At 35.5% G+C, this 21,937-nt stretch overlaps 1 protein-coding gene across 1 annotated transcript in view; it reads right to left on the bottom strand.

Annotated features, from left to right (window-relative positions):
- The window catches only part of LOC150092747 (uncharacterized), a 236,806-nt gene that overhangs the window by 72,287 nt on the left and 142,582 nt on the right, over positions 1-21,937 (bottom strand). The window contains exon 7 of the mRNA XM_090414467.1: positions 17,152-17,299. The gene's annotated coding sequence lies outside the window, so the exon portion shown is untranslated. The remainder of the gene's footprint in view (positions 1-17,151; positions 17,300-21,937) is intronic.

The raw sequence follows: 21,937 nt of genomic DNA, 5'->3' as shown, positions 1-21,937 counted from the left end.
ATGGAAACCATGCTGATAGTTTGTTGATAGGAAGAAAAGTAGCCACTAAATCTTATTTCTTATGGACTCTGAGTTACCGGAAATATAAGGAATTTGAACTATGATTATATAGGAATTAAAGAGCTGTTGCATGGTCCTTCTGAGAAGCCACTGAGCTTCATATATCATGTGATGTTCCTGCTGTAATAGTTGAGCCATAAAACAAATAGTATGAGCATGTCACAATAAAGTTTTTATAATTCGACTTCTGTGATAGATGGTAAGCTGATTACTGTTGAATGTAGCATTAACTGAAAGCAGCTTTTGATAAACGGAAGTAATTAATTCACCTGATGGTGAACAAAGGACTAAAATATCTAAAAGGGGCCATATAATGAACCCAAAATGAAGGCTGAGGGTGTATGGACAAGAAAAGGATATCTTCTAAATAAGGGAAAGCGGACTTCCCATTGCAGTTCCTTCAACTTGATGCAGACTGCAACATTATTTAATTGCTACATCTGAAGACTAGTTAGCCAGTCCAATACAGATGTTTTTCATCCTGTCAAACAAAACAGTTGGAAGAACACAGCTGTGCTGTAATTGCATAGCAATCAAGCCAATTAACTACTTCCCTCAACACCATCCAAGGGAATGAATCCACTGTGATGATATTCACACTATACAAGAAATTGGCAATCTTTCATTTTAACTTGGAAGAAGGAAAGAAAAAAAAAGTCTGGTAATTATGAACCCTACTCACATGAAAGTAAAATAATGCACTTTGTCTATCAGTTCTGAGTTGAAATTGCTTTCGAATTGCACAAGTAATCATCATCCCTGTCCTCTCTTGACAATGTTTAAACTATTGAAATCTTTGTGCTTTGGATGTAGTCTCATCCTGTTAAGCTATTTGTGATATTGCATTTGTTTTAACAAAACTTTCTCTCAGCTATAGCAGCATCTCACAAAATGATACTTACACTATATTTTATTTGTCACATTACTTTATTTATTAAACTGTGAAGGATAGTATAACAATATAGCTTAACATAATGTATTAGATATGTGAAGAGCCAAACAAGTTAACATAATGTAGTTAAAAAACTACACAAATGTCAGCATGTTACAAAAGTCTTAGGAAAAGATTTCTAATTCAATAAGTTACTGAAAAAGCACTCTAATATGCTAACAAACATACATTACAACAGCCAACTTAGTGATGTTCCCTCTGCCTTCTTTCAGAACAAAATTTCGTAAAAAAAACATGAAATCAAAGCAGAATATGGTGAAGATATTGAGAAAAAGAAGTGGTATGTATAGATGCTAGAAAACAGGTTCTTGATAGTAAAATGACCAATGAAAAAACTTGAAAATTAAGTAAAACTGATCCCATATGCGTGCTGGCTAAATAAAGTTTAAAATGCACTATACTCTACTACAGTGACAATAAATCTATTTAAAAGCTATGAATGATGAAAATGTAAAACTAAATTTTGAAAAGAGAGAGATAGCAAAAATTAATAACACCAGGGGTAATTATTGTTAGCATATTTTTTTTAAAATTTCCTAGATATGTAAAAACGCACCTTTAGATCCAAATATTAAAATAATCAAACGGGGGTCAAGACCCCACCATTCTCAGATCTTATATTTCTGTCTCTTCTAAGGCACTTTTTACTGTATCAATCCACATATATCTTGGTATGTCCTCTGGGTTTTTTCCTGCCAAATTGGCAGAGAATAAGTGTTTTACTAATCTTTCCTCTCCCATTCTGTTTAAGTGACCATACCACCTGAGATTAGCTCTACTAATGCATTTCTGGATGATGACAACGTCAAGTTCTTTCCTAATATCCTCATTTTTAATATGATACTGCCATTGATGCCATCTGTTTATGCCCATAATCTTTCTCAGGACTCTCATATCTGCAGTCTTTGGTCAAGATTTTACTTCTGACCCAGCTCTCAGATCCATAAATTAAAACTGGTTTGAACACTGTCTTGGTATACAGCTAATTTAGTGTTTATGCCCCTAATCTTTCTCAGGACTCTCATATCTGCAGTCTTTGGTCAAGATTTTACTTCTGACCCAGCTCTCAGATCCATAAATTAAAACTGGTTTGAACACTGTCTTGGTATACAGCTAATTTAGTGTTTTGACCTAATTTCTCTCCTATTCCATATAAATTTAATCAGTTGACTTCCCACACATACCAGCTTTGTTGATTCTATTATCTATTTCCATATTCACATGCCTAAAATATTTATATAATAAATATTTATTATTATTATTATTTATTACTTGTTTTATAGGTTCTCCATTCACAATGCAGTTGATATTTTCACCATCTTCATACCATATCTATTACAACAGTTATACAATATATACTTCTAAATAAATCTTGCAGATTTATTTAGAAGTATAACATCATCCACATAAAGCAAAGAGCCGACATTAAGATCTCCAATTTTGATATTAGGGTTAATACCACTTTCCTTCATAATGTGATCCATATAGATAATGAATAATAGGAGATCCTTGTCTGACATCAGATTTAACACTAAACTATCTTCCTGTACTTCAATTCCAACTGCTGACTTACAACTCAGACTATGTATTTCTTGACATAATGGCTCACTGACACCATACAACTGTAGTGTTTTGAATAGTTTCTCTCTTGGAACCTTGTCATATGCTTTTTCCAGATCTTATGTTATATTCCCATGATGTCTCCACTATTTGGCGTAAAGTGAAAATCTGATCCTGACAGTCTCTATTTGGCCAGAATCCAGCTTGTTCTTCATCAAGCTTCTCTTCCACAATCCTTCTCAACCATTTCTAAAGTATACCTGCATAAATCTTGCCAGGAACACTCAGTAGATAAATATCTCTGTAATTCTCACATCTAGTTTTATTACCCTTTTTATATATGGGCTATGAGAGCTCTACTCTAATCATCTGGAATTCATCCCACTGTCCAGAAGTTTTTAACTATGCAATACAACCACTGTAAGACCTCAATACACGAGCATTTCTGGTTGAATATCACTACTCCAGCTGCCTTTCCACATTTCAGGCTTTTTCTACTTCAAGTACATATTCCTGATTGCATGCTTGGTCAGTGTTTATTACCAGTGATTATTTCATTTAGCAAATTTTTCGAAGTAATTACTCCATACATCATCTCTATTCTTACCAAGTCTTCCAATGACTTTTGTTTAGCTAATTTTACACAGTGTTTAGCTGACTTATCGAGGAACTGGTTCCGATTTTTCTATCCTCACCACTTTTTTCTTGAATGTCATGGTATTTATGTTTGTATATTTCAGTCTACAGTTTATACCTGAGAGCTGCTCAACTTTTATTTGCTTTAAAACTTTCTTACATGTTCTTCTTTTCAATATGAAATTCAATTTTATCCTGATCAAGACTAAATGGTGATCACTTCCAATTTCACATCCTCTGTCCACCTTAGTGTCCTGCACCAGGGAAAAAACATCACTATCAACGATAACATAGTCATTGAAACTTTTCTTATTCCTTACCTCCTCTCTCTCTCCATGTGAATTTGTGCACACTTTTATCTTGGACTGGTTATTACTAACACAATGTTCCATGTCCTGAGCAGAAATCCAAAAGGCATTTGCCATTATGTCTGCCATTCATTTCTTACTCTGCTATTTAAATATCCAAAATTTATGTCATCATCATCAAATTGCTGCCATGTAACCTCAAGAGGTGTACAGGATATGATAGTAATGATGTAATTTTTTTTTTATGTAGTACTAACTTCCTATCTACAATTTTCCTCCAAATTAGTCTTACTTGTCAAGACTCCAACATTATTAGATCTTATATTTCTATCGTCTAAGGCACTTTGTACCGTATCAATCCACGTATATCTTGGTCTTCCTCTGGGTCATTTTGCTGCCGACCTGGCAGAGAACACTTGTTTCGCTAATCTTTCTTTGCCCATTCTGTTTAACCACCTGAGATTAGCTCTGCTAACGCATTCTGGATGCTGACAATGTCAAGTTCTTCCCTAATATCCCCGTTTTTAATATGATATTGCCATTGATGCCATCTGTTCACACCTCTAATCTTTCTCAGGACTCTCAGATTCATAAGTTAAAACTGGTTTGAACACTGTCTTGTATACAGCTAATTTAGTGTTCCGACTAATTTACCATCTTCACTAAAAATCATGCCTAAGTAGCTGAAATGTTTTACTTGTTCTACAGGTTTTCCATTCACAACACAGTCGACATTTTCAATGTCTTTGTCTTTTAATTGCTGACCTTCATACCATATCTATTCCAACAATTATTCAATTTAGTCAGAGAATCTTGCAGACGTAGTGGATTTATTTAGAAGTATAACACCATCCACATAAAGCAAAGAGCTGACATTAACATCTCCAATACCACTTTCCTTCATAATGTGATCCACATAGATAATGAACATCCTTGTCTCATACCAGATTTAACATTAAACCATCTTCCTGTACTTCCTTCAATTCTAACTGCTGACTTACAACTCAAATAAAGACTATGTATTGCTTGATATAATGCCCCATTGACACCATATAACTGTAGCGCATTGAATAGCTTCTCTCTTGGCACCTTGTCATATGCCTTTTCCAAATCGACAAAACTTATATACAGATCTTTGTTATATTCCCATGCTTTCTCGACTATCTGTCGTAAAGTGAAAATCTGATCCTGACAGCCTCTAATTGGCCTGAATCCAGCTTTTCTTCCACAATTTTTCTCAAATGTTTCTCAAGTATACTTGCATAGATCTTGCCAGGAACACTCAGTAGGGAAATACCTCTGTAATTCTCAGATTCAGTTTTATTTCCCTTTTTATATATGGGTACTATGAGAGCTCTACTCCAATCATCAGGAATTTGTTCCTCTGTCCAGCCACTGTAAGACTCTTATACCACCATACTTCAGCATTTCTGGTCGAATATCATCTACTTCTGCTGCCTTTCCACATTTCAAGCCTTTGATGGCTTTTTCTACTTCAAGTATGGATATGTATTCCTGACTGCATGCCTGGTCAGTGTTTTTTTATCACTGTGCTGTCATCACTGCTTGTTTCATTTAGCAGTTTTTCAATAATTACTCCATACTTCAAGGATATCTTTTTCTCCCGTTTTTGTCACCTTTATCATCTCTAATTCCTTTTACTGCATTCTTTCCTCCATTCCTAAGCTTCTTCAACAACCTCCAGAATATTTTGCCACCTTCTTGATATTTATTTTCTATATTCTTGCCAAAGTCCTCCCATGACTTTTGTTTAGCTAGTTTTACACAGTGTTTAGCATTCTTGCATTTGTCTCTGTATTCTCTAAGAGCACAAGCTGACTTAAGAACTTTTAATATGCTTTCTTCTTTTCCTTCACTGCCTTTTTAACTTACTGTGTCCACCATGGAGTTGTAATTTTTCTATCCTTGCAGACAACTTCACCACAAACTCTTTCATTTTTTCTTCAATAATCTTTGTGTATTTTAGTCTACAGTTCACATCTGAGAGCTGCTCAACTTTTATTCACTTTAAAATGTAAAGTAATATGTGGATATTTTTAATCTTGGAATGATAAAGTAAAATATTCTATAGCATTGCTGTTCTCTAACAAACAAGTTGATGCTTGACATAGATGTCTGTGAATAGCTTTCAATGGCCAATGAATTTCATCACCTGATGTGAGACCAGCATCCTGATTACTAGAGGCCTGAAGTTAGTTGAAAACGTTCCATGTTTAGTCTCTAGAAAAGGGTTTCTAAATTATCAGCACATGCATACTTATATATTATACATTTATAAGTTACCTTTCCAATTAATGCCACACTATTGTAGATATGCTTATCACACTAAGTAGTGAGCCAGTATCTCCTCCACTATAAATAGTAAAGCAGTTGTACAGACCCACTAGAGAGTAGTACATAGGGCCAAACCTGCTAGTGCACCAAGAAATTGAAGGAATAACTTATGTTAAATAAGATTCAAAGAATTTTTGCAATTTTCCTGAAAAAGGCATTGCATAAGGAATCTGCTCTTATATAACATTTTGTTTTATATCACAAAACACAGAAAAATCCTATAGTTGTTGACCATTTGTCAAGGATATAATTCAATTCTTTATGTAGTGAAAGATTTGTAAATCATGAGTAAACACTTTGAGTCTTAGACCTAAAGTCCTATCGATGTTTACATTTATAGAACTCAAAGTGTTAATAGTTCCAGTATGTTTTGACTAAGATGACAGTGCAACTTAATATAACAGCTGGTTTGACTTTCCTTTCAAAACACTAAGAAGGGGAGACTGCTTGATGAAACATCGACATAAGTACAGAATACGTACTGTGTGATTAAATTTATTGTATTACTAATCTCCTATCAACAGTTTCCCTCCAAATTAGTCTATTGTCAGAACTCCATATTTAATTCGGTCGTCTAGGGTGCTTTGGAATGAATCAATGCTGTCATTTCCTGGTCTTCTGGTTCATTTTTCCTGTTCTGTTTAAGAGACTATATTACCTTAGCTCTCCACGCACATTCTTGAATGCTAACATTCCTTCCTAATATGATTCTATCACTAACCTTAGAAGACCAAAATATTGCTGACAAGTAATAGACTAATTTGAAGGAAAATTGTTGGACCGGAGATGATGTAAACCATGTAGTACCACCATAGTAGCCCGTACATATCAAGTAGTTTTAAAAAATAAAGCATGGAAGCTTTCACAGACTGCAGATAAATCAAAAGGCTGTACACTAGAAAAATCTTAACACCTGAAGAAAAAATTATCCATTGAGTCGAAAGTTGTTTTACAACAACCAAAAAATAAGAACACCATGGTGGACTACAGACGTTAGAGGCAATTTGGGAAAAAGATGAAACCATACTGAAAGCTAATGACAAATAAGTCAGCATGTGCACTTGAAGAATTCAGAGAAAAATGTAAAAAAAAAAGCTAAATTACACATACAACTAACTTAAAAGAATTGAAGATAAGAACACAAAGTTTCATTTCTCCAATACATAAAAGAAATTTTGGTTTTTCTTTCAAAATATTTCTTAGCTTCTCAGATGTGCTTTTCATTAAAGTTTATTACTGTGGCTATTGTGTTATTTGTGGAGATTATCAGACTTCCATGGAGTCAAGGACTCAAAGGGAAGTCAAACACCAGCTGTGATACCTTCTCTTTAACTCTTCACACTAAATACACTCACTGCTTGGACTAGGAAACTATTCAATTCAATCACTCCTGATTCTGTGAGAGAAAAATCTAGCTCTTAACTTCTACAGACTATGATATAATGTAAAATTTTATCAACCCATACACTGTAACACCTCTCAGAAGTTTAAAGACTTCTATCACATCCCTACTCTTTCTTCTCTTCACCAGTGTCTGTAAGTCCACATACTCTCAATCCATCCTTGTAACTCTTCTCTACAGCTTTTATGCACCTTTACCCCACCTCAGAACCCAGAGACCAAATCAATGCACAGCAGTTGTATCAAGGCCTTGGAAAGAGGCAAAATGACACCTGTATCCTTACGTGTCAATGTAAGAATATGAAAGTCAACCTCACAATTATCCTCTGAGTTGCATTTGCAATTTTTGCTATGAGACCTTTGAACTTCAATTTCCTATCCACCATAACTCCAAGATCCCCTACCTAGCCTTGTCAGTTTGTCCAAACATTATCTCATCAAGCCCAAAGTGCATAATTTTACACTTTTACTACCACTGAATTGACAGCCATTATGATTTGCCCACACTTCCAGCCTATTAAATTAAAATCACCTTGCAAATGCTATATATTTATTAGTAGCATCCCTGATCCTGCCTATGTTTGCATCTTAAACAAACAAATGAACTTCTCTTGTCATGCTCTTCCTAAGATCAATATATATATATTAATGATATATATATAATAATGATGCATGTCAAGGGGCCTCTAGTTAGTTTAGTTGAAACTTGATGCAAGACTGTTTCTTTGACAATTTCTACAAAAAGTCTTTTTTCTTTTTCTTTTTTTCTAGTGTGAACACACTAGAAAAAGAATCGAACAATATTTCCTTTCTTGATGCACACATCCAACATAAGAAGTATCCATTTTTACTTTTGTCTACTGAAAACCAACTTTTTCAGGTCATTATATCCACAATACATCAGCTCACCATCTATCTCAAAAACATGACATCATAAAATATTTGGTAGCCAGAGCACACAAGATTTGTTCTTCAGAAGAATCTCTAAAACAGGAATTGGAAATTGTCAAAGAAACAGCCTTACTGAATGGATATAATCCAAAAATGATTAATCAACCAATCTCATAAATTGACCCAGACAAGAAGCCCACAGGACTCTTTTACCAAATATTATATTAAGGTATCTCTGACATGTGGAAAAAATATCAACTCGTTGCTACCTATCAACCAAATTTCCAACTTGCTACCTTCTTCAAAGGACGATCTATCACCAACGATGCTACCTGGCATATACAAAGTACCATGTTTGTGTAAATTGTCTTACTATGGACAAACAGGAAGATCTATAAATAAACGTATCGCTGAACATCAAGACCACATTTGTCTCATCAAACCCCATAAATCTGGCCCTGCACAACATGGAATTGAAAACAGTAACCACTGGATCCAATGGAATAATGCTAAGCTGCTACATAGATTATGTATAAACACAAATGTTCATATAAGTGCTGAAGCCTTACTTCATAGACCTAATCTTAATCAAAACAACTGTCTCAGTATTCCAAAAGTTTGGAAAGTTGTTATCCTCAATTGTATTAAATAAATTTAGCTGTTATATTTATTTTAAGCCATGAATTTACAACTGTATATGTAGAGGGATTCCAATCTAAGCATATGCACTATTTTTTTTAATTTAATTCCTATTGTTGCTTGAAAATTGTACTGATGATGTCTTATGATATATAAGACGAAATATTTACATGATAAAAAAGTTATTTACTGATGGCATACATGTTACTTTATAGTTATGGATACTCCACAGGTTTCGCTATATAAGAAATATGGCTATGAATTTCATTGTCCACAGCAGCTGAACTACCAGCTGTCTAGCAATTCCACCACCTATAGTTATGGATACTCCACAGGTTTCGCTATATAAGAAATTTGGCTATGAATTTCATCGTCCACAGCAGCTGAACTACCAGCTGTCTAGCAATTCCACCACCTATTTCATCCTGTTAGCCTCAACTAACCAGATAGCTTCAAACTCACTCCTACATGGGGACATTATTAATATTGCATTCATGAGTTTTCACCCTAAATGAAACCTAAATCATCAGATGAGGTGTGGCAATTTAATTCTCAGGATGGCCGCATATTTTTGCCTGTGTGGTGGAGTCATGCAAGTAATTGTGTTTGTACACCTTTTAACTAACGTGTGCATAAACCTCAAAGCGATAGAGCCGTTTGCTACTGCAAAAACAATTGCCTATGACATTTGGAGCAGCATGTTTTGTGTGAAAATCAGCAAAACTGCTACTAAAACGTTGGTGCTGTTGAAAGTGGCATATGGTGTGGATGCTCTGAAAAAGTAGTGTCTTTGAGTGGTATAAGAGATATAAGAGATTCAAAGGTGGGCAAGATGTGAACGGTGACCCCAGAAGTGGGCAGCCAGACACAAAAATGACAGATGCAAATGTGAACAGAGTGTGAGATTTGGTATGGTCTGACAGACAATTAAGTGTGCAATTAATGGCTGATGAATTGCAAAACAGTCAGGGTAATTTTAACTGAAGAATTGGGTATGCAAAAGATTTCTGCAAAGTTTGTTCCTCAGATCTTTCTGCAAATAAGCACGTTTCTGAGAGTAATTACGGGCGGTGAAACTTGGTACTTCCAGTATGATCTTGAAACAAAATGGCAGAGAAATGCAGTGGAAAACCCAGGGTTTGCCATGTCTGAAAAAAGCACGTCATGTTCGCAGTTCAAGACCATGCTGGTGTGTTTCTTTGATCACAAGGGGATAGTTCACTACGAATTCATTGAACAGGGACAAATGGTCAACCAACAATACTATTTGGAGATGCTGAAAAGATTCTGTTCGGAGAAAAAAGACCCGAATTGTGGATCATTCATCACGACAATGCGCCAAGCCATAGTGCGCTCATATTCACCCGACTTAGCTCCCTGTGATTTCTGGCTGTTTCTAAAATTAAAGACTGCACTAAAAGGACGAAGATTTTATGACATTGCTGATATCCGTGATAAAGGAGCTCAAAAGAGTATTCTGGAAAAAGAGTTCCAGGCCTGTTTCCAAAAATGGGAACACTGTCTAAATCATTCTTGTAGAAAGGCTTATATGCTGGTTAAATATGATTATTAAATACTTAAGGAATTGAGAGCATATACTAGAATATAAATTAACAAACTTTTATACTTTCCAATATTTCGGCAACGTCACATTGCCATTATACAACAACAACAGCAAGTGCCACCTAGGGGCTATATTAGGTGTTCTTGGCCTTTGGGCTGAAGTTCTCCTGATGTATGTTTCCCAAATTTGGGGCAGTCTCATGCATCCAAATTTGTTGAGGTTTGGCGTGTTTCTAAGGGCTGAGGCTGATTCCATGAATAGTCTTTCATATACTATTTGAACTTGCTGTGGTGTATTACTGTGGTTTTCTGCAAGCCCAGAGTGGCTGTACTGGTGAAATTAGATGTAGTCCTTGTGTTCTGAGCTTCTGATATTTGCTGTCCTGTCTGTTTGGCTAAAATAGGACAATTTACAGCTGCAAGGGACCTGGTATACACCAAGTAGGTCTAAGGAAAGTGGTTGGTCTTTAGTGGAGTGGATAAGGGATGCCAATTTTCTATATGGTCTGTAACAAGAGGTCAAGTGATGGTTTTTCAGGATTTTGTTGATTTTTTCCAAGGTTCCTCAGATGTAGGATTTACAGTAATGTTTTTTGTGAAGGGGTTGTGGATTACTGGTTTTAGTATTTTCTGTTTTTTTTTTTTTTTTTTTTTGGGGGGGGGGGGGGGGGGGTAGCCATCTGCTGAGAAAGTGTTGAGGATGTGATTTAGTTCAGTGGTTAGGGCTTTATCATTTGAACAGATTAGTTTAGCTCTGTTGACTAGTGTCTTAATAATTCCATATGTTTGGTGTGTGTGGGGGGGGGGGGGGTTGTTGGTAAATGTATCTGCCTGTATGGGTGAGTTTTCTGTAAACTGAGAAAACCAAGGTTCCATCAGAGGTTGGCAGGTGACTAGTGTGTCTAGGAAGGGAAGGCTATTGTTTTCCTCTTTTTCCAGGGTGAACTTGGTTGTTTAAGTGTGTTGAGAAGGAGGAGTGTATCCGAGCCATGTGGCCAAACAGTGAACACATCATCAACGTAGCGAAGCCATATGGTGGGTTTTTGTGGGGCAGAGTTTAAGGCTTTCTCTTCAAAAAGTCTCCATAAAGAAGTTCGCCAAGGGTGGGGAAAGTAGTGAACCCATGGCTGTCCCCTCTGTTTGTAGAATTTTTCCTGCTAAACGAAATAGCCCGAGTTCATTGTGAACTGAAATAGGGCTGAGATATCGGGAAGAAATTTAGCTTGGATTAGCTCTAAGGTTTCTTTGAGGGGGACATTTGTGAATAAGGAGGAGACTTCAAACTGACCATTATGTCAGTATGTTGGATCCAGAAAATACTAAAACCAGTATCCCTACATCCAAGGAACTGCGGAAAAAATCACAAAATCCTAAAAAAACATGACTTGACCTCTTGTTACAGACCATATAGAAAATTGGCATCCCTTATCCGCTCCACTAAAGACCAACCACTTCCCCTAGACCTACCTGGTCTATACCAGGTCCCTTGCAGCTGTAAATTGTCCTATTTTGGCTAAACAAGCAGGATAGCAAATATCAGAATCTCAGAACATAAGGACTACATCTGATTTCACCAGTACAGCCACTCTGGGCTTGCAGACCATGCTCTGGATACTCGCCCCACAATAAGGTGGAAGAAAGCCACAGTAATACACTGCAGCAAGTTCAAATATGAAAGACTATTCATGGAATCAGCCTCAGCCCTTAGGAACATGCCAAACCTCAACAAATTTGGATGCATGAGATTGCCCCAAATTTGGGAAACATACATCAGGAGAACTTCAGCCCAAAGGCCAAGAACACCCAATATAGCTTGCTTCGTTTCTCATTTGCTGTTGTGGTACTTGCATGCATGTGTCTTTATTTTAAGTTCCCATGAAGATGTCAACGTGATGTTGACATCTTCATGACTTGGAAATATTGGAAAGTATATATTAAAGTTTGATTTAATTTATATTCTAGTATACGCTGTCAATTCCTTAAATATTTAATAATCCTGTCTAAACAGTGTATAAATGCACAAGTGGACTACTTTGAAGGCGACAGTAGCCACTTTCTGAATGCAGATTTTTTACGAGTGCATTCCAGGAATTAAAATGTCACACGTTGTATCAGTAGTAGTCCCCTCTTATCTCTTCTGCCTTTCTTAAAAATACTATACCCTTTATGCTCAATTCCAGTTACCATATATGATACCCAGGTTTCACAAATGCCAACAATCTTAGGCGATAACATATTCACCAAAGCACCAAACTCAATTCCCTAGTTTCTAATGCTCGTGGCATTTGTATAGAGACAACAAATTATCTCCTCTCATTCTCATTCCCAGACACACTCAAAAAGTTTGAATCCAAATAGTATATTTCTACCCCTTTGCTAAATACATAACCATACTCCATGACATTGATATCATTGTCACATTTACATACATTCTCACCATTCCTCCCATGATGATCTAGTTTCCTTGACTCACTCCAAGTAAACAATTCTATAGGCACTTGATACCAAATTCATTGTAGAGCAGGTGATCCCTCTTATATGAGTCTTGTCTACCATCAGACTCATTCCCATTTCTCCTACATAGCCTGTGCATCAAATCATTTGCTATCATAGTCATCCTTAACTCATTTTTATCATATCTCAGTAAAGGCAATTAATGTGAAGTGATTATCCCCTCTATACAAATAGTCTAGTCAAGATGCTTAACACTAAAACTTTGTTTGCTTACACTTGGAGAAAGGATTAAACAAAAATATAATTTCTTGGCATCATTAATTTATAACCAATTTCTACAAAATCAATAACTACATTGTTCCAACAAGCATTGCTATCTGTCTTCCTTTCTGTTTCTCTAGTAATTAATTCAACTAATTCATCACATCCTTTATTTTAGCTCCAAGGAGGCTCAATGTGTGACTATCATCCACTCTGAATTTAATTGCTGAATCATTTGCCTTAGTATTATTATTCATTGATAACTTAGGAATTTCTGTGCTTTTTCTGTCTTAGTTTTTGTAAACCTTTCTCTAACTCCTTAGTTGCTTTTCGAATAATTCATTTTTAATCTGAGAATTTCATTTGTTTTATGTCATCAACATAAAGGATCTCATTTCTGGATTCTACATTACTACTATCCTTAGCTTTCGATGCAGCTCTATTGCTCTGCTGGGTTTTTGGTGCCATTATTAAAAACTATCTTCATTTAATAATGTCTTGAAATATATCTTCCCATGTACTGGTGTTGAAATGAAATCTTGCTGTTTTATCTAAATAAAAAGAGAGAGCTATGGTTACCAAATTTGGTATACGGCTTCCTCTTATTGTAACTCAAGTTAGTCTCTCTTACAACTATATGTCCAACCAAACTTTTGCATATATCCCATAATAAAGCTTAACAATATAACAGCAAGAGGAAAAAAATACATTTATCAAACTCAATATTTTGCCAGTTTTCTACACAGCATCATCAGAGCACAATGAAATTATAGCAGGCACACATCACTAACCAAGTAATTGTAGAAACAATTTAAATTGTAACTGACACTTAATGTCATTATGCAGTGCCCTCTATGGGTCAGAAAACTACAAAGTTAATCCAGAGAAGTCCAACTATTAGGTCTTAAAATGAGTCTCCCAGATCTTTGTAAATTAATGCAACTTGAGGTTGGGAGAGTGCTTCGTACCTGATGCTAAGAATAGCCTCTCAGACATGTAATGCTTTTATGCAATGAAGATGTTTTCCTCCATCTGATCCTATGTGAAGAAGTATCCAGAGCATGGTTTAGTGCTGTGCACCTGTCAGTTTCATTGTGCTCTAATGATGCTGGGTAGAAAACCAGCAAAATATTGAGTTTGATAAATGTATTTTTTCCTGTTGGTGTTAGTTATACCATTAAGCTTTATGAATAATGAACAACACCTAAGCCTTTCTGTACAAAGTCTTGTCTATTTTATCTACTGTAATTGATAAATGCTAGGAGCTTCAGGTACCTATTAAAATTATTTACATGGATTTTCAGCAATCAGTCAGTATAAATATTAAGCAGCATTACTCTTCCATGTAAGGCATGGTGAACTCTTTTCATCTGGTAGTGTGACTACCACATTGCTGTTGTGCTGAGTAGATTAAGTATCAAAATATATGCATCTGTATTCAACAAATGAAAATTTTAGAACATGGATGGTGAGATTGCTTACTGTAGTGAACTTCAAGTAGAGTTCATTGGGATTAAGCCAGGACTTTTCTAAACTTTCACATCATTTCATTATAGTGGTGCTCACTACAATACATCTGCTGTAGGCTGTTTAAAACAACTGCCAGTGGCTTTATATTACATTTATATTATCCAGTCAACTCTGTATGAGCCATAATGATGCACTGCAGAATACAGAAATGTTCTAGCAATATAACAAATGAAAACAATTAAATTAGACAGGCTGAGAGCTGTTTCCATCCATCATCATTGTAAAAATAATAAAAATATATATATAATCAATATATCAAAGCTTGTTTTAGGTATTATAGCTAACTCTCGCTATAGCAAGCACCATCATAACAAGCATCACTTGCTATAACAAACTGTTTCAGTGATCTCTACATGCTTGTAATCATAGTCTGGCATGTGAGATCATCACCTTACTCATTTAGATGCTTGAAGTAATGTGAAAGAGATTAGGTGGCTCTCTGATCATTTAATGCTTAAGTCTACGCATGGAACTGGTATATATTTGCTTGGTATCTTTAACATAATTATACCCAAGTTAAAAGTACTTTCTACACACACACACACATACATATATATATATATATATATATATATATATACACACACACACATATACATATGTATGTTTACCTTTGAATTTTTTTTTTTTTTTTTTTTTTTTTTTTTTGATAGTGGTGGATGGGCTTGATTTTGTTTCTCATGGTGGATCTTTTATTTCTTTTATACGTATCTGTTCATCCATATCTTCCGATATGAGTCGTATTTTGCGCCACTGGTTTCTTGTAATATTTTTTCTGTGTATTGTGTCTGTGATGGTTTCTTTTAAATATACGTTCAGCTTTGTAATTATATCTGGACCGTCTTCTCTTCCATAAATTTTATCACATCTGTAGGTCCAGATAGCATACATCGCTGATATTATGATTATTGCTGTAGTGTTGTTGATGTGTCCTTCTTTTAACCAGAAGATTGTGTGTTCTGTGATAGGTAATTTGTGTTGTATATATCTGGACCGTCTTCTCTTCCATAAATTTTATCACATCTGTAGGTCCAGATAGCATACATCGCTGATATTATGATTATTGCTGTAGTGTTGTTGATGTGTCCTTCTTTTAACCAGAAGATTGTGTGTTCTGTGATAGGTAATTTGTGTTGTATATGAGGCTGTACGGTGTTCCATATTTTGGACGTATGAGGACAGTAGAGCATTATGTGGTGTAGTGTTTCTGGTTGGGGACAAAAATGGCATTTGGCTGGATGGTGTAGTGGAATGCCTTTCCCTATGCACCATAGTTTTGTGGGTAGACAGGCGTGGTGTATTTTGTAAAAGAATGTTTTAAATTTACGGTTAATGTGAATACTTTTTTTAGTACATGGGATAATTTTATTTGTCCTCTTTCAATCTCACGGTGCTGAGGTGGTGGAATTACAGCTTGCATGAGATTGATTTGCGCTGTTCTGGGTTTCATGTTTACGAATTCATTTATTATTATGTACTTGTTAATGAATCTGTAGCCTTCCGCAATCTCATAGAACATCTTTAGTGTTTGGCCCTGCGAGTGTGGAAGAGAACAGATTATTTTGTCTGGCATTATTCTTTGTGTATAGTATATAATAGATGTGCTCCATGGTTTTTTTTCAGAGAACAACAATTTTCATGGAAAATTGTTGTTCTCCTCAGTGGTTCGTATTTTGAACCGCAAATAAATTTTACACACTCTCGGTGTATTTTGTTTACTTCCTTCCCGTTATAACTAATGTTATCTACCAGATACCATTAGTTATAACGGGAAGTTATAACTAATGGTATGTTTCATTTGTGAAATTTTTTTTGCTATTTTTTTATGGGTAAGTTCCCACTGTGCGTCGTGTTGTTTTTGGTGTCCTAAGGTGATTCCTAGAATTGGGAGATATTCGTCAACTTTTATTTCGTTCGGCAAAGTTGGCTTATTTGCCCACCTACCGACGAACATCGCATGACATTTGTGTAGGTTAAGCTTCAGTCCTGATGATTTTTGAAAGGTGTGGAAAATATCAAGAGCCAGCGCGAAGGACTGGGCTGTTGTTAAAGTTAATGTTACATCATCGACATAGGCGAGCACTTTTGTTTTGCCTTCACCTCCTATGTGAGTACCCGCTATGCCGGGATGTTCTCTAATCGCATGTATCACCGGTTCTAAGGCAAGAGCGAAAAGGATCATAGATAAGCTGTCTCCCTGTCTGACCGAACAGTCAATTTTAACAGGTGCCGACAACTTTTTATTAATTATGAGGCGTGACTGTGCTGTATTGTATATGTTGGATATAATGTTTTGGAATTTCTTCCCAAAACCTGCAGCTTTGAGGACTTCGTTCAGATAGTGGTGACTAACTGAGTCGAAGGCCTTTTCGATATCCAGACTTATCATCAGGCAAGGTTGCTGTGTGGCCTGATAATGTATATATTGTTTTCAACTTTTTGTGGTTGGGAATAACAAAAAAATAAATAAACGAAATAATTTAAGGTGAATAATTTCATTAAAATAAGTGCAACCTTTAAAGAAAATTTAGTTTCACATACCTCTGATTCATCTGAAGTAGGACTCTTGTGTGTTGATTTTTTCTGATATTTATCATTATTCCAACTACCAGATCTGCTGGTACTTAGAAACCTACTATATTCAGAACTCTTGCTACTACTTGTCCTTACACTTTCTCTACTACATGATCTATAAACAGAATTAAATCTTTTTTTTATGCTTGAATACTAATCCATACACGGTACTAACATACTACATGTTTACAAGCTTTTGTGAGAGAAATTGATGCAAAAAAGATAATACTAATACCAATAATCATTTACAGACCATCAAGCAACTATTAAACACAATAGTTGATATTACATTTTTTCTCAGAGGATACTCTGAAATTAAGCTGTTTTAGAAAATGCCATGCGAATACTATATGAACTTAAATATTATTCTGTAATCTGCTCAGTGGGGGTTTAAAATCTAGGAACTACAATTGTTATGGAAATAAACGATGTGCTGCTCAACTCCAACATTCAGCTCCTGTATATCTAAATCTGTAAAAATACAGTATTAAATGGATTAATGGTCAGCATCAATAAAACATAGATCCTAAGAAATGGAGGAAAAAAAAACATTAAATGACCACAGTCACAAAGGAAAGCAGACACTTTCAATACCTTGCTTCCTATACCGATATTCTGGCATTAAAAAACAAAGCTCATCTGTTTCATAAATAACATTGTGGAAATCATTCAAACACCAAACTTCAACTCTACAAAACCACCAGTCGAAACACTGTTTTCAGAATGGAATATTCAACACACAATATCATAAATAGCTTGAAGACAGCATGCATTTAATCAGTATGATATATATATATGTATAAGGCTAGTCCATATTCCCAATACTATCATTCTTGAAGAAAGCCAGCAAACACCTCTAATCAAATCAGTTTGTCATGCCTATTATGTTGATCTGGTACTTACTCAATTCTTCTGCTAGTTCCATTTCTTTTCCACTGATGCTTCTTACATTGATAGTACCATTCTTGAACTCTGCTGATGTCGAGTAGGGATTTGTTCAAGTAGCTGACTTTGTACTGTTCACCCTAGTTCCCTCACAAAAACAACATGCCTGTTGTTTAACTGGGCAATGCTCCAGCCAGCATGAAATTCTGTCATGTTGTACCATTGTTTTACATTGTGGTTAAACCAATGAGAATACAAATTTGGTTGGATAAATACCAAATTGCCAGCCTATCCTCATTCGTTCAGTATCCTAGCAGATACCTAACAGAGTGCACCATGAGAAGGTGAAGATTGGACGTTGATATACTTTGGATATACTATAAGTTAAAGATGCCAAGAAATTATATTCTTGGTTTCATCCTTTATCCAAGTGTAAGCAAGAAAAGTTTCCGCATGAAGCAACTTCACGATCGGGCTACTTATATTATAGGCTAATGGCTTCACATCAATTGCCTTAGTATCCCATAATGCAATGGGCATCCTTATGGACATGTATAATGCTATGCACTACTACCCAGACCGGTTCAATCGTTGTTGAGGTCTCATCAGTGGGAGACAGACCAAGAAGTGATACCAGGGTTGAAGTAATGCAGAAGTCATATTTCTATATACAAGTAGTCAAAAGATGTCACACCTTATTTCTAAAATACTCTGGATTAGAGATAGATGTTGAAACTTTTTCACTTGCTTATATTAAAGATATATGCATTGCATTATGGAATACTAAGGCAATTGATATCAAGTTATTAACAATCTATATATAGTCATCCCCCCGAGTTACGTAAGTCGAATTTGTAAATTGCTTAAGTGTAACTTCGTAAGAAACTGCAATATTTATTATATGTATGTACAGGGTGTTCGGGATAAATTTGACAGTTTCGTAAGGAAAAAGAAAATCTTCTTTGTATCTATTAAATTTAATGAATTGACAAAAAAACATTACAGGCAGAGTTAATTACAATACTATCAACAAGATTTACTCAAAATAACCACCATTAGCATCGATCACAGCTTCAATTCTGCTTCGGAATCTCGAACAAGCTGATGCTACAGTCTCCCTGGGAAGGGCCGCAAAAACTGTTTTAATTTTATCCATTAACTGGGCTTTTGTATTACTGGAAGTGCGATTGGTGTCTTTTTCAACTGCGCCCCATACAAAATAATCCATGGGGTTAAGGTCTGGGGAGTTTGGAGGCCAAACATTTGGACTGGTGAAGTCGTAGAAATTTTCAGACAACCATTTTTGACTTTTCCCAGAGGTGTGGCAAGGGGCCGAATCCTGCTGCCATACATACGGCCTACCATTGGCTACCCTTGTTATCCAGGGCTTGACTACAGTTAGCAACTCCACGAACAAAGCCCGAATTCCAATGCCAGGGTTCTTCAACACCTGTTCCTGCAGATTTGCGAGGAATTCTGCTGTACGAACGCAATCAGATCGTCTGCTAGGGATCTTTCTTCTTGCTACATCCTCGTAGTCACCATTGCAAGTCTCTAGTTCATGCCTGATTGTTTTTACTGTATTCAGGGAGCATTGGGCAGCAGTCGTAATATCCTTATTTTGATGGCGGGCACGAATCATCATGATACAAGTTATTCTCTTCCATGATTCAGGTGGGTTCCAGCTATCCATCCTTTCTGACATCTTGTATATGAATGAAGAAGGGTCCAAACTTTTAAATGAAGAGAAGTGTGTGTTAATACATGTAACTTACGGAAAAATATAATTATAAATATGTCAAATTTATCCCGAACACCCTGTATGTATATACAGATATGTATATTATTTACACAGTATTATTTTATAAATGAAACATCATGCAGCAGTATTTACTCGGATATAGTTCAACAATGCGAACTTTATCCTTCACTATCGAAAGAGGTCGATTTATATCCTGGGCTATCTTCATACATACGAATTATTTTCAACTTTTCTTCTAGAGTAATTGCAGACCTTTGTTTTTTAGATTTATGACCAGCGCATTCGGTTTTGTTTCGAATCCATTTTAAGGGTAAATAAACAACGAACACTAACGGTGATAAACAAGCGACTAAACTAACTGCACGAGGCACGGAAAGGAAGAATTATTTATGGAGTCCTTATTTCTAATTGGTAGGTTTCAGTTTGAATGTTACGGCTTTTGCGCACTTGCACTCTCAGCGTTTACTGGTAACCTGTTACTATTCGTTACATTTGCTGTGAATGCCGAGTCCAGTTAACATTATATCGTTGCATACTGCAATGTATGTCAAAGACACAAAAGCCGCAAACATGTTCATATGCACTAGTAGTTGTAATTTTCGAGATTTATTACGTAACTGCGAATTTACGTAAGTCGGGGGATGACTGTACAAATAGTCCAGTCGTGAAGTTACTTCATGTGCAAACTTTGTTTGCTTACAGTGATAAAGGATGAAAACAAGAATATGATTTCTTGGCATCTTTAATTTGTGAACATTGGACATTAGGTCAAAAAGACCTGATCAGTTCTCCATATTCCTTAAAAGGCTATGTGGAGGTCTCCTCCCAATTATACAGCTCTGACCCTTAAGCACTCCTGAGATTTTTTTGATCCACATAATTATCAAACAACCATTTCTATTAAGAATGTTGCCTAATAATGATGCATTTATGTAATTATTAAAAAAAAATGTAACCAATATAAGATATATTAAACACGTGACAATGCTTCCTATTAAATGGGATAATAACAATGCAATTTCACATTACCCTGTCATTTATTATAATTATATTTTTAAAAAAAATTAAAAAGTACTTATAAGTTATGGTTTTCAGTACTACACACAATTCACCTTAAAATAGGACTTATTTCATCTATTTTCCAATTCAAAAATATATTTATGTTATAATATGGCATAAGACTGAAAATATACACATACACACACATCTATTGCTACTGAGTCAGATGCCTTGTCTGTTTATTTTCCAAAACATGCTGAAATGCATACTGAATACCGCGTCACGTAATCATATCTGACATATAACTGGAAGCATTACATCACATCACCTCACTCAAACATAAATTTCATACGTAAATAATACAAAATGTATGAAAAAATGGTATGAATGGAACTAAATCACAAAAAAAAAACACCATAAGCCTTAAACATCAACTGGTGAGATATCTCTATGATCTTATGTAATTTAAGAGTACCTAGAATGTGGATGTAAATATCCTTGAGATGGAGAAAATATACCTTTCTTGCAGTGGTTAACTAGGTTAAACCTTGGAACTCGAACATTTATTGGAACTGCGATCAGACTACTACACTTGCTGTATTTTGAACCTAGATACTCAAGAATAATGCAACTATCATTAAAATCTTTCTTTTCTACCTATATTAAAACTGACTTTCAAAAGAGTCAAATGCAGGAAACTGCATTATAACTTTTTTTTTTGTCACGTGAATAGCATCTTGGCTCTTCAAACTCTGTGATATGAATTTGGTAAATGTCTTTAGGTGAGACACTGTTCAATTTGAGACCACTATCCTGTTTATTGAAGGCATGAAAGAGTTCCATGTTTGGTCTTTATTAATGGAGCTCTAAGATTAATGAATGGACCCAAGGATTGACCATAGCCCATGCAGATTATTAATATACTATAGGTTTCTTATCCACATTTCATCGCTGGAATTCATAAAATGATAGGCAACAATGGTGCACATTATCTCCACTTTATTCATTTCTATATGGATTATATTATGAAGGAAAGTGATATCAAATCTGATATCGATATTGGTAATGTTAATCTTAGCTCTTTACTTTATGCAGATATTATACTCC

The sequence above is a fragment of the Typopeltis vanoorti genome, chromosome 25 (assembly GCF_054136105.1).
Source record: "Typopeltis vanoorti isolate ZY-2024b chromosome 25, IOZ_Tvanoo_1.0, whole genome shotgun sequence".
NCBI lineage: Eukaryota > Metazoa > Arthropoda > Arachnida > Uropygi > Thelyphonidae > Typopeltis > Typopeltis vanoorti.
The sequence above is the reverse complement of the archived record's forward strand: the minus strand, read 5'-3'. Positions and strand labels throughout refer to the sequence as shown.